At 40.0% G+C, this 13,196-nt stretch overlaps 1 long non-coding RNA gene across 1 annotated transcript in view; it reads right to left on the reverse strand.

Moving 5' to 3' along the window:
• The window catches only part of LOC311435885, a 47,456-nt gene that overhangs the window by 8,460 nt on the left and 25,800 nt on the right, over positions 1 to 13,196 (reverse strand). The window contains exon 2 of the long non-coding RNA XR_014692472.1: positions 4,649 to 4,772. This is a non-coding gene — a long non-coding RNA (uncharacterized lncRNA). The remainder of the gene's footprint in view (positions 1 to 4,648; positions 4,773 to 13,196) is intronic.

The following is a 13,196-nucleotide window of genomic DNA, read 5'->3' on the forward strand; positions in this document are numbered from 1 at the left end:
CCCGTGGCTCTGACTACAGAGCCTGAGCATCACTGTAAAAAGGCCAGCAATTACCAAACCCTGGATGCACTGCAAACCAAGACCCTGCCCTCGCAAACACTTAGGCAGGCACACGTTCACATGAATTAATTCACACCTCTGCCCAAAAGCCTGCTAGGGTGAGGGTCATACTTATTTCTGTTTCCCAATTTTTAACTACCTATTTCTGTGCTCCGTATTTGGCATCTGGTCTGTTTGCAACATTTCCTAAGGTGCTGGTTATTTCTATTATGTGGGTGCCCGTTTCCCTTGGTGTATAGGTTACTTTCCCCTATCTCCTCTCTCAACTAACAAGGCAAAAATGTTACCTACAATTACAGTTTCTCAGTCATAAATTATTAATCACTCTCAAGAGCCTGTTTGCTTTAGAGAGAAGTAAAAGGATTGTTTATCTAATAAAAGAAGAGCCTATGATCATGTCAGTAGTCTTCAACAACGATTAAAAAAAAAAAAATCCAATAATCTTGCAGTATTGGAAAAAGCAGAAGTATTTATAGTTTTATTTGAGTGTTTACTTTTGGGTTAGGAGGCTGTTTTCTCAAGGTGCTTGAATTTTTTATCTGTTTTTGATTTGTATCTCATTTCCCACAGTGAGGTAGATTAACATGTGTATGTGTGTGTGTGTGTATCCGTGTTTAACTCCTCTACTGCCCTATGCTAAACATATACTAATACAGTATTTACACTGAGTACACCACTGCCCTTAAACCTGCTCCACAGTTCCAGGCATAGCCTAAAAGGACCCATTGAGGCCCATGTCACACTGATCTCTCTCTAGCAGCAAGCCCAGTGCTAAAACTGAGGATGAAAATGGTGCCTGCTGTTCCCCTGACCTGCCTGCTGGACTAGAGCTTGTCTCATCTGATCCACGCAGGCTGCAAGTTCACCCAAACTCACTGGTTCTCATGGTGCCAGAAGACTTCCTAAGCAATATTATAATAAAACTGTTACATACACATACACAACTTGATATTTAAAAACTTTGTTTTAGTCCTCTCTCCAGGAGGAGATGTGCGAGGAGATTGCTCTGGCACTTCTGCTCATCAATACCTCAAAAGCAGCTAATCCACTGTATTTCAGACAGACAATTGTACACCTCAGAGATACCACAGCTGGAGATAATCAGATGTTCATCATCTGACAACCATCATTTACAAAAGCAGGAACCTAGCTATGGAGCAATCTGCCAAGAGATATCATTCTTGGCTCTATTGTACTTCATTCACAGAGAGTGAAATGCACACACTGCTTTTGAGGTAACCTTCCCTAGAAGTAACAACCTGAATATAAAAAGAAAAAAAGAAAAAAGGAAGTGCACGTCATTGACCATTTTCCATTTCCTCTCACGGCCCTTTCTCACATCTACTTTTGTAAGACATTTGAAATGCTTCAGTAAGAAATTCTTTTGAAATATCACAGACCAGATTAGATAGGTAACATGATGAAAAATGAAAGGCAGATACCTAAACATAAGAAAATGCAATTAGATACAGGTGCCCAGCAGCTGTCTGAGAAGGGAGGTGATAGTTAATGGGGTGGTAGACAGCAAGGCAATATCCAAACTCTGTCAGGATGAGATACAGATGGTTTACTGTGTCAAACAGACCTGTTTCTTCTCTCCTACCCCCTCATTTGCTCGGGTTTCAGGGACAGAAAATCAAGGTGCTCACATTAGGAATGAGCAGTGGTACTCGCTGGCCAGGTCTGCAACCTACATAGTCAGAAAAGACACAGATTTCAGAGTGCACCATGGATGCACCATTTACTTTTTTTTTCTTTCCTTCTTTCCCTCCCCTAGGTTACTTTTTACAGTTTTGTTTTAGCCTAACCTACTTACAGGTTACAGTTAGGTCTGTGTCCAGGTCTCTGCCTCTTCAGGCTACAAATCACCAGGAGAAAAAGCATTAACAACCATGCTAGAAGCAGCTCAGGAGCCAGGACCAGAGTCAGAAACATCACACAGGTGTGTATAGGGCCACTTTTTTTTTTTTTTACAGATGTAAAGATCCCACATTAAAAAGCAGTATTTTTCCCTTCTTCAGAAAAAAAAAAAAAAAAAAAAAAAAAAAAAGTAAGAGATAAGCTAAATCATTAATAAGAAACTGGTGGAACTCAGGATGATTAATTTGTTCGGTTTTAATTACTTTTGTTTGTTTGTTTGTTTTTCTTGTTTGTAACCAGAAATATTCCAATACCTATTTTGGAAAAATCTTCACCTTTTTAAAAAAATAAATAAATAAATAAGCTTTAAAATACAAGATAAACTTTTTGAAAACATAGAAAATAGCTTTACTTTTGGAAAAAGGAAGTAAGTGCGTTAGTCAGGAAGAAAACACAAGTCTTTTTGTCGTTTTCTACCTGCTGACTGTTGCTGTTTGTCTTTCATAAATATTCACGAATCCACTAAAGTCGTCTTCATATCTCTAAATGGAATTCTGGGGTTTGTGTATGGGGAAAACAGATTTGGGTACTACTGAGAACAGAAGGATCCTATCAGAGCTGCTGCTTATGGTAGCTGCCATCCTCATTTGTATTTTTGCAGAATAAAAATACATTGTGGAAATAAGCATACAGTTGCCATCTAGAAACAAACGTGCTGAAGTGCTGAAATGATGAAACCTAGATTTCTGGGGCACATTCACTCTGTATTGCTTTTATGACATCTGAAGAAATGCCAAGCAAGTTGGTGCACTGAATGACACACCACAAGTTACATGTACACACCAAGGCACCAGGGGGTCTTTAAAATCATGTGAGCACAGTGAAATAGCGTTGATGAGCTGAACCAATTAGTTTTGGTTGAGCACAAGGTACATATGCCTACAGTGCTTCAAGGGAAGTCTGCCTACTGCAGCACTGTATGATGTATTCACATCCCATAAAAGAAAGAGGCTGTGCTCGTGGGAGAAGCTGCCCTAGCATAATTTACCGGGCAGTTTTAGCTCAACCATTGCCATTATGGGAGCTTCATCACTGCTTTTAGTGGGAGCCAGTTTAGGCCAACACTTGTAGTTTTGATCAACCCACTATAAAGACAAATATTTTTTTTTTACTCCAAAAAAATGTTTACTCCTAAATATTTGTCTTTAGGGTGGGCTGATCCTAAAAGAATAATCAAATAAAAATAATAATAAAAAAGGACTGCTCCAACTCAGCCACCTTGTAGGCAGCCATGATCAGGCAGGACATTTATTTGCACGAACAATTGCAGTTGTTTGAAGATGACATTTCATGTTAGTTGTTAGGAGACAATTTTCTCTATATAGCAGGCACTGGGAAATACCATCTAATTTGTTTTACTCACCATCAAGAAGAGAAAGTTCATAGCCTGTCCCTGCCATGGCTGCCATATAGGAGATGCTAGGAAGGAGGACTAGATGCTATGAGATGCACAGATGGAAAAGAAAGCAAAAGAAAGAGACATCTCTGGAAAATAGAAGAGGCAGACTCCACTAAACTTTCTCAGATCCTTGAATGTCACAGAAATGTACACCCCAGAGAGATAAGACGATAACATATCTCTTAATACAACATCATGAAGAGGTAGCCTGATTTGCTGAACAACACAGTGGAGATGGAGAGTCTTAAGTCCTCTACCTCTAGAAACCCAAATCAGTCACTCTATTTTATAGCCCAAACAGAATACAATTAGACAGTAACAGTGCAGTAATCACTCCTGCACCAACACCCACATAACAAAACAAATAAATCTATATTATTCATTAGGACTAACAGAAATGAAGAGTAACTTACAACCTCATTGCAAGAAAACACTGTCATACAGTCAATGTCTCCCTGCTTTGCAATCAATAACTTGCTCTGCTTTGTTTTTTCTGAACCAGCAGGAGACCATTATTTTGTGACAATGTTCTCCATTTGCATCATCGCTTTAGAAACTGTAGAAACACCCCATTGGTGGGATTTTACCAGTAAATATTGATTTCAGATGAAAAAAATAAAAACCCCATAGCTGCCATCTAACTGGAGCAGAAGCATACTTCTTGAAAGGGCCTTATTTTAATGACAAGCATGACAAAGGAAAAAAAATATATATTTTTTAGAGTTAAAGCATGTTTGCTGCTAAACAGTCACTTTGTATAATTAGGATTTGCAAAGTGGCAAAACACAATCCAATTAAGTGAGTGAGGTTCATGTGATTAACATCAGACTGGCAGTATTGCTCTCCTAGTTCATCAGAGGCATTACTAATTAGGACATCGTTAAGCAGAGACATCTGACCTTGCGTCAGCCAGTTCAGATTATAGTTTACCCTTCTGAACCCTGAAGTAGCCTCACTCTTTGCTTTTTTCCTTACTGGTGAATACTTTCCTATGACAGTCTGCTTCTTTTGAAAGTTGTTCCACCAGTCATCAGCCACCGTCAAATCATTAGTGCTTCTCTGATCACTAACTGAAGAACAAAAAGCTAAGAATGGTTCAACCAGCTTCCGACAGACATTTTTCTGTTCATACTTGGAACTTGCTACAATCAGTACAGGATGAGTAGAAAAGTGGCCACAGTATTAAAATCAGAACAGGATGAGTAGAAAGGTGGCCAGGAGGCAATCCTAAACTTCAAGTAGCAAGAAATAGAAATTATCTTGGCTCACCAAATAGTAACTACAAGTGGAAACGGTGTCACAAACGTTGCTCAACAGCAGCTCAGTCGTCAGAACAGAAGGGCTACTGGAGGGAGGACAGTAGCTGTGACTCCGGTCTTGGCAGCACCCCGACCTGTGACAAAAGGATAAACCAAAGTCACCAATAGCTTTGCTTCACCTGCTGCTGCTGGCTGCTTCTTTCCATGCACTGCTGTGGCTCTGACTGCAGCACTTCTTATCAGGGGCCAATTGTTTCTTCTCGAGTAGAAATACAGAAAGGAGACTTTCCAGATACTGTCTTCTGCATTATACTTTTGTGGTTAAGTGCCCTTAAAATGTCTGCCAACACAATTAAAGAGTTTAGAAAGTATCTATAACCCTGTGATGATGATGAAGCAGTAACTGATAACCATAATATAGAAGCTCTAACTATCAAGAGAAAATACTGTAAAGTTAAATTTTCTCTAGAACAATGCAGCACATCACCTGGTAGCTATCATAAACAGAATTACTTTATCAAGTAATTTATTTATAATACTTATAACTTAGAGAGCACAAAGAACTCCTATTTGAATCGGTTTTTCCATTTAACATTAGAATTCTTCTCTGTATATTTCCTAGCTAAAACTGCTATGCTATAGAGATACAACTACTCTTGAATACAAATTAACTGTAGGTCTTTGAGGATAAACCAGCAGCCCAATACCAGTTACAACCAAAACATACCTATGATATCAAAAAGATGGTAATAAATGTATTAGAGAAAGGGAGACAAACAATGAATTAAGCAAATTAGTGGGAAAATGAAACCTCTAAATACAAAAGAAAACTAATTATGGGATTAGAAGGGATTAAGTGACACAGCCTGTAACGACAGAGAACTTTACTCGATAATCCTCGAGATCCCTCTTTGTCCTCTGTTTCCAATCTTTCTAGGAAATATTCTAGCAAACATTTCACTTCTGCATACACCCCTGAGCAGTTTGTTTCATTCTTCAGCTAACCAAACTGCTCCACAGCCAATGCAAACCATTTTCCAAAGTATGAGCATGGTACCATCTTCTCCACTCCATTTCTTCCTCTGCTATGCCATACACCATTTCCTCTGCTCCTTTACGTCACTTTAACCATTAGAAATGTAAATGTCAAAGATGTTAAACTTTGTATGGACCTTGTGGCTTCGTTCTTGACTAATTTGATGCCACTGAGTTCATCTACACTTGATTCTGAGGCTGAGGCATATTTTCAGAGACTATGACAGTGCTGCAGAATGTTGTTGTAGCACTGAAGACTGTCAGAAAACCTCCATGTAAAACTCCACAGGAAAAGTAGATATTAATATATATACATATATATATATAATTCTTTCTGCTTTCCAGTAATATAAAAAAAAGCACCATTAAGGTTAATTTCCAGTTCAAGTTAACACCTGGATGTAGAATTCAAGCGCAACTTGTCATACTTTGTTCACATTTCAGTGATAACGAGACTACTTACAATAAAATGCTTCGCTTACACTATCAATTTCCCTAATAAATAAGTCAAAATAAATTGCTCTGCTTTTCAGAAGCTTGACTAAACTCATAAGCGCTTTCAAAAAGTATAATCTCTAGTGGGGAAAATGGTTTCTTAAATTGTTTGCCTCCACATACAAATATATAGCTGCAAAGTAAATCTTGGGAAGACATTGAAGAGAAAATTAATTTCAGGCTGGAGCACAAAGAGACAGATGCAGATGATAGCCTATATGAAACTACTTACTAAATGTTTTTGGAGTGGATTGATCTTTTTGACTGGAGGGGTGTTTGCTTTTTTTTTTTTTTTTTTTTAGTATTTGTTCAGCACTGTGTATACTAGTTCATGGTTAGATTGTTCTGAATGCTGGCAGACAGCGTTGTTTGGGTGAGTGAAATGGTCCAAGAAGCTTTCCTTTTCATGGACACCCATGAACAGGGATGGCAGGGTGACCCTGCCCTTTGATTGCAAGTTGTTTAAAGGCTAACAGCTTTTCCACATGCTTACTGTGTGACTAGCACACTGTGGCTATTTCTGTTGCCACCAAAGAGCAGAATTAGGGCTCTCTGGATCCATTTACAGTGTGATTTAACCTCAGATTTTGAGTTATAATTTATGATATCATCTTCTATGATTTAATTTGTATCTATCTGACTTATAACAGACTGCATTTGGGATAATTAGAAGTAGATGTACAACTTTGCTCTAAATCAGAGTTAGTGGCTAAGCCGATCTAACAGTTTTTGCACTGGTATTTCAAGGATGCTGATCTCAACCCTACTGATGCACACCATCTGCAAGGGGCTTCAGGTCAGGCTTACAGCTGTGTCATGGCTTCAATAACTGCACCAGCAGCAACTCAGGAAAGAAAGGATTTGAAGACTGCCAGATTCTTGTTTGACTGAGGTATCTGCTCACAAAAGCGCATGCCAGCTACTGATCTGGTGGGCATTCACAAAAGAGCAGGTGGAAATCATCTGTAGGAAAAAAAGGGAATCACTTCTTGAGCTACCTTCCAAGAGCCACCCTTAGAGCAAGCTGCAGCAGGATGACAGACTGCTGCTGGGATCTGAGTCAGCTAGACATTAGACAACTGATTCTCAGACTATCAGGACAAATCATCCCTTAACTGCGATCCAGATAAATCAGTCCTTCCCATAGTGTCTTTGTGGTGCTCCTGTTTCTGCTCTTCTGAGCACAGAGGCAACTCCTAGCCTTCTGCTTCTTCCCTGTGTTCACATTATCTGTGATTTTCTACTCCAGATGACACTGTTCTAACGTTTTCTCTTCTTTCTATAATAAGCAGGATTTTAAAAGTTTGGTGGAAACAGTCTAGTTTCTGTCCCTTGCTATCTCTCTGCCCTCTGTGACAATTGCCACAACTAGCTGCCTCTCACCTCTCCCCCTCCCCAGCAGACCCACAGCCAGCTGAGGTAGATGGAGAGCGGTTGGTACTGCAGCTTCCAACATGGGTGTATGAAACCCTGCCTTGAGCCACTTGAGGCAGGAAACCTAAAGAGCTGAAGGAATAAACAATGCGTAGGGATCGGACTTGATCCCATCTTTGTTCACATTTTACCATGAGGTGAAAAGGAAAGGTCAGCAACTTCACTGCCAATGAGGCTGCAACATAGAGTTTACTCAAATCTCAAAACAGGGCTTTTTTACATCCCTCTGTTCCCCTCCATCCCCTGCATGCCTCTCAAAAGAGCCCTTCCAGAGCTACTTTCTGCTCAACTCTGTGGTGCTGCTCCATGCACACAACAGCAGCCTGCTGCTGACCCTCTCGTCCTCATGGTGGACACCTCAGCCTGACAAGCCTGACAGCTTTCTGGCTCTCTCTGCAGAAGCTATAGCTTGGCTCCCTCCTTTGACAGGGACTGCAGAGAGGAAAAAAAAAAAAAAGAAAAAAAAAGAAACAATAGTAATCCTAGCCACATACAATTTCCTACCAGGGGTGACACTGATAAATGAGGATTTGCATCTGAGAAGAAACAGGTCGATCAAGTTGCATGAAATACAGTCCCTAGTGCAGATGCCACTGACCTTTCACCTGAATGTTAACTTCATGGAGAAATATTCTTTTGACACAACCACATCTTTGGAAAACCAAGAAAATCTCCTGTTTTCTTGTTGTTTTTTCACTTGAAACATTCTGCCCATGGATCCAGTTCGTACCTACAGATCTTGTGGGCAATGAACGTATGTGCCCTTATCGCATTGTCAGAAAACAAACATTTGAAGATTCTCTATAACTTAAGTGGTATGTATGGATGATAAGAAACATTTTATTGTATTCATCAAAAATCCTACCTTAATGAAAATCAGCTCACTGAAAATATTGTAAGAGAAGATGATGGCCTAGAATAAATCTTGACCTTAATTTTATGTAGTGACACTGCATATTCACTTCATATGCTCTGCTGCATCCATGCAAATTTAATCTGTGCTACTTGACAGTAGATGCACATGATAAAATTATCTTGGTATAAGATAAGAGACCCCTGGACAGGGCAGAGCCGTGGGCCTGTGCGAACCTCATGAAGTTCAACAAGGCCAAGTGCAAGGTCCTGTACATGGGCCGGGGCAATCCCAAGCACAAATACAGGCTAGGCACAGAATGGATTGAGAGCAGCCCTGATGAGAAGGACCTGAGGGTAGTTGTTGATGAGAAGCTCAGTGTGAGCCAGCAATGTGCGCTTTCAACACAAAAAGCCAACGGTGTCCTGGGCTGCATCAAAAGAAGCATGGCCAGCAGGCCAAGGGAGGTTCTCCCCCTCTGCTCTGCTCTTGTGAAACCCCACCCAGAGCACTGCCTTCAGCTCTGGGGCCCCCAGCACAAGAAGGACACAGACCTGTTGCAGCAGGTCCAGAGAAGGGCTATGAAGATGATCAGAGGGCTGGAGCACCTCTCCTATGAAATCAGGCTGAGGGAGTTGGGGTTGTTCAGCCTGGAGAAGAGAAGGCTCCAGGGAGACCTTATAGCAGCCTTCCAGTATCTTAAAGGTACTGGCCTACAAGAAAGCTTGAGAGGGACTTTTTACCAGGGCATGTGGTGACAAGGGATAATGGCTTTAAACTGAAAGAGAGCACATTTTGATTATATATAAGGAAGTAATTCTTTGCTGTGAGGGTGGTGAGGCCCTGGCACAGGCTGCTCAGAGAAGCTGTGGCTGCCCCATCCCTGGAGGTGTTCAAGGCCAGGCTGGATGGGGCTTTGGGCAACCTGGTCTGGTGGGAGGTGTCCCTGCCCATGGCACAGGGGGTGGAATTAAGTGGTCTTTAAGGTCTCTTCCAACCCAAAACATTCTGTGATTCTATGACATTTGTTTTAACATTTACTCAATGAAAAGATATGTAAGTATATTGATTTTATAATGAGCATTTAGTAGCAGGAATCTTCAAGCTCAACATTTTGTGTTAAAAGATCTTCCCCAGAGAAATACCATTGTGTACAGTGTTTATGGCATCAATTCCTATCATGCAAATATCACATTCTTCTCTTTTTAGCCCAAATGTGTACACAGTCTTTACCTTTTTATAGAGTTTGAAGTTTCAAAAAGCCTAAAATAGTAGCAACAAAAAGGATTTTAAAATGTCAAGCCTACTCCTGCCTTCCTTTCTTTGATCATTTGAAAAACAATTCTGATGCAATCTTGAAAAAGTCAAGACTCACCTAAAATATTTTTTTGTAATGCAGCCCAGGACAAAGCACATTCATGTTTTCAGCTTTATTATATGTACTGTACACAGTATTCATAATTAGTTTAAAATGTGTTTGGCTTATACTGATCTTTCTCCAAGAAACTACAGCTACTTTTTTCTTTCACTCAGGAACAGCAAATAGTAATTATGCAGGAGGTTAGAAATGATGATCATAATGGTCCCTTCTGGCCTTAAACTATGTCTCAGCTATGAATAAAACATTTATATCTTTGGTTATAGTTTGAAAAGACTAGTCTTTAACATGCAATAAAACAATCTGCTTCATAATTTAAGCTGAAAATCAAAAAGTCTTCTCCTACTACCTATCCAATACTTTCTTGAATCCTTCACACATGCACACGCAAATAAAAGACAAGAAGAAATGCAGGAGAGCACCTTATAAAGACCCTAGAGCGTGTCCTCACAATTTCTCCATCTTGCTAAGATTATCCATTGGCTTCCAGAGTTTCTGCCCTCAGAGAAACCCTGTACAGAACAAGTACAGCAAAAGTTTTCACAGGGAAAAAAAAAAATACATAAAATTAAAAAAAAAAAAAAATAATAAAAAAAAAAATAAAACACTCCGAGTTATAGTCTCAGTTTTGCCAAGTAAGACAGTTAGTTTTCCCAAGTGGAAATGACATCTTGTCTGGGTCATGGTTTTCCCTTAAGGAAAAAAATATATTCTTATTTAAAACACATGCATTAGATCTAGTTTAATATACATTTTTGCTGTTCTCTGCTCCTCCAAAGAAGGATGTTATATAAAAAATCTAACATGCTCTTTCAGTACACATCAACAATAACTAAGTCCTAAATTATAAAGAACACAGAAGTACCTGAAATGGGATTTAATAAACTGTTAGACCAAAACTGCAGTTTTCACAATCAGAAGTCATCTGACAGCTATCTGGGCAAGTGTAAAGTTCTACTACTATTCCGAATCCCCTCTCTGCACATTGCCCTAACATCCACATCCCAGCACGTGTTCCGTGGCACCAAATGCCAAGGTACCTTTGTAGTAGGGGACTTTGATTCTGCATTTGTACCTCATAGAAGAATGCCTTCCCAAGTCCAGGCTGTGGACCCTGCTCTGCAAATAAAAGCAGGATACATGTATGCGTGTAAAACTAGCTAATGGTAAGCTCTCTATATTTAAATAAACATTACATAAAAGTGCATCTTGCACTTGAGTCTTCCACTGGCAGAATACTGCAACATAAGAGGGTGTAATGTAATGGATTAGTGAACCGAATCTCTGCAATGTGCCAGAGGTAGATCGCATCTGTTATTACTAGCAGCAGTCTGGCTTTTATAATGCCTTTCATGAAGAAGAAACCTAAATACTAGTCAGTTTAAAACCTATAAGAGCAACTATGTTAAATATGTTGGACTTGCTCTGCGCACAGTTGAAGTGTTAGAATGCAAAGGCTTTAGCAGTGCAAGACGACCTTATACAGCCAGGGAATACCGTACCCAACAGGGAGACTGTACACAGCACTGTCCAAGGCATAAGAACAAATCATTCTTTCGCCTCTAAATTATTTTTCTGTGACAGCAGTGTTAGACTTAATCGGAGAGGTTTTGCTTAAAACACACTTGAAAAGGCAAGAACAGCTAATGCAGTGACCCAAACTAAATGCCAGCTCCATCACCGTGAGTTGATGTTAGCCCCCCTATTAGCATTAAAACCTTTGTAATAAGTAAGTTTACTCTCCATACAAATGCATCTCTCCATGCAAAAGATTCAGAATGTGCTCAAGTGGAAGAATGGGGAAGATTCTCATCCAGAATACATTTAACATTAATGGTCAAGTTTACAAAGTGTGCATGCTACACTGTCGTATGCTGGCGAGCAAGAACAAAACCTCAACACAGGTCAGCAGGAAAGGAAAAATATTAGTTCTACTGCTAGAACTTCTATAACAGACACAACCGGGTACTGAGGCCATGCTCTCAGGAGTCCGTTGAGTTTATTGCTTAAACAGCTTCCCCAAGTCTGATGCTCATAGGGCTCTTTCTAATTTCTTATCATCAAGCATCATGGTTAGACTTTGTGTCACTAAGTTTTACCCCCATCATCTCCACGTCTTTAGTAATTATAACTCCTAACACCGTCTGGTTGGGTGAGGCAGTATTGCCACTGCTCCCCTGTCTGTGTATTAGAATAGCCAACGCTATCATGTTTGGATAGGTTCTGATGTGAATCACAGAATCACAGAATTTCTAGGTTGGAAGAGACCTCAAGATCATCGAGTCCAACCTCTGACCTAACGCTAGCAGTCCCCACTAAACCATATCCCTAAGCATTACATCTAAACGTCTTTTGAAGACTTCCAGGAATGTGCTTGATCTGCCTCACAGATCAAACATCTTCAAGGAGACAGGTCTTTGACACAAGTTGCTAAAAAAGTGATAGGAATGGAGTGTTTCCAGCCATATGCACAAACAGATTGTAGCCACCTGCGATATCTTAGTGCTGCCATGAAGTGGGGAACTTACAGGGATTTAGCCCTGACAGGCAGGAGCTGCACACAGGCTTTTCAGGCTCACAGTTCAGGATATACCTGGCCTGTAGTTAAGACCATCTTAGCCAACTCCTCTCTGTCCCCTATCTTTATAAACACCTGCCCAAACTATGCAAAGTGTTCATATGTATTTTTCATACTATTTCTACTCTTAACTTATCCCGCTAGCACCCAGAGCACAGAGCTTATTTAAACCAGAAAAAAAGTAATGCAGAGAAAAGCTCAAAAGCAGCCATGTACACTAGAGGATTAGCTGGGGGAGCTCAAGACAATGTGAATTACCATTCTGAAATTCTCCCTAATTCCACTGATGGCTGGAGCATCTTCAGCTATCACATCAGCATTGTGATACTAGCCTCGTAAAGATTGAGCTCAGACACTTGAAAAATACCATAGGTTCCCTGAGTGCATCTATCACTTAGGTTAATTCATTTGGGATACAATACTAATCCCCAGAAAATAATAAACTGAGCTGTCCTGTCAAATTGTTATTTAGGCAGCCAGCAGTGCTGTGCCATAAGATCTTAACGGGATTTGAAAGTGTCCTCTCAGCAGGCTGCCATAAACATTTTGCTTCATTTTGAGAAAGCTGACTGGTATAGTTTATACTGGAGAAGTCACACCAGCCCATTCAAGGACACTTCTGTAGACTGGATGCCAAATAAGCTATCATTAAAGAAAAATAGATTAGTAAGAATAATAAAACACTGCCTTTTTCTGTCATGTTTCTGAAATGTCCATTTAGTACTTTCAATAATTCTTTTGATCAGTGACCCAAACCTTATGCTAAAAAACAAGTGGTAGTTAAA

Source organism: Aythya ferina, assembly GCF_964211825.1.
Source record: "Aythya ferina genome assembly, chromosome: 4".
In the NCBI taxonomy this organism is placed as follows: Eukaryota; Metazoa; Chordata; class Aves; order Anseriformes; family Anatidae; genus Aythya; species Aythya ferina.